Below are 951 nucleotides of genomic sequence, written 5' to 3'. Positions count from 1 at the left end.
AATTGTTGAGATGACACTGGTTGCCAGGAGACAGAGATCATGAGGATGAAACCTCTTGGGAATTTGCAGAAAGCAGGTGAGGACTTCAGGTTTTCATAGGTCTCGGTGGTTCTACCCAAGCTGACAAGATCTCAAGGGGGCAGGCTCTGACATCTGAATATCCTTAGACCATATTTATTGAACTTCCACTCTGTGCCAGAGGCTGATGTGTGACCATTGTGTGCATTCTCTCCTTCCTTTCACTAACAAATATTTATGAAGGGTTCAGTTTAATTTTCACAAGTTGATTAAATATCAGAGTACCACAATTAACCCCAGTTTATTTTTTATTTTTTGAAAAGCCTAACATAAAATAACATGTTCATATTTCGATTTCTTGTTAGAATTTGAGAAATGTGTATTATAATCCTGGATTTTAACTTTTTATTTATTTTTTCCAACTTTTATTTTAGATTTGGGGGTACATATGCAGGTTTATTACCTGGATATATTGCATGATGCTGAGGTTTGGGTTATGAATGTATGAATGATCCCATCACCCAGGTACTGAGCACGGTACCCAACAGTTAGCTTTTCAATCATTTCTCCCATCCCTACCTCCCTCATCTAGTAGTCCCCAGTGTCTATTGTTGTCATCTTCATATCCATGAGTACCTAATGTTTAGCTCCCACTCATAAGTGAGAATATGTGTTGTTTGGTTTTCTGTTCATGTGTTAATTCACTTAGGATAATGGTCTCCAGCTGCATCCATTGTTGCTGCACAGGGCATAATTTTGTTCTTTTTAATGGCTGCATAGTATTCTATGGTGTATATGTACCACATTTTCTTTATCCAGTCTGCTGTTGATGAGCACCTAGGTTGATTCTATATCTTTGCTATTGTGAATAATGCTGTGATGAACATGTGTGTACATGTGTCTTTTTGGTAGAACAATTTGTTTTCACTTGGG

Source organism: Pongo abelii, chromosome 4, assembly GCF_028885655.2.
Source record: "Pongo abelii isolate AG06213 chromosome 4, NHGRI_mPonAbe1-v2.0_pri, whole genome shotgun sequence".
Taxonomy (NCBI): Eukaryota; Metazoa; Chordata; class Mammalia; order Primates; family Hominidae; genus Pongo; species Pongo abelii.
This window is presented reverse-complemented; position numbering follows the sequence as displayed.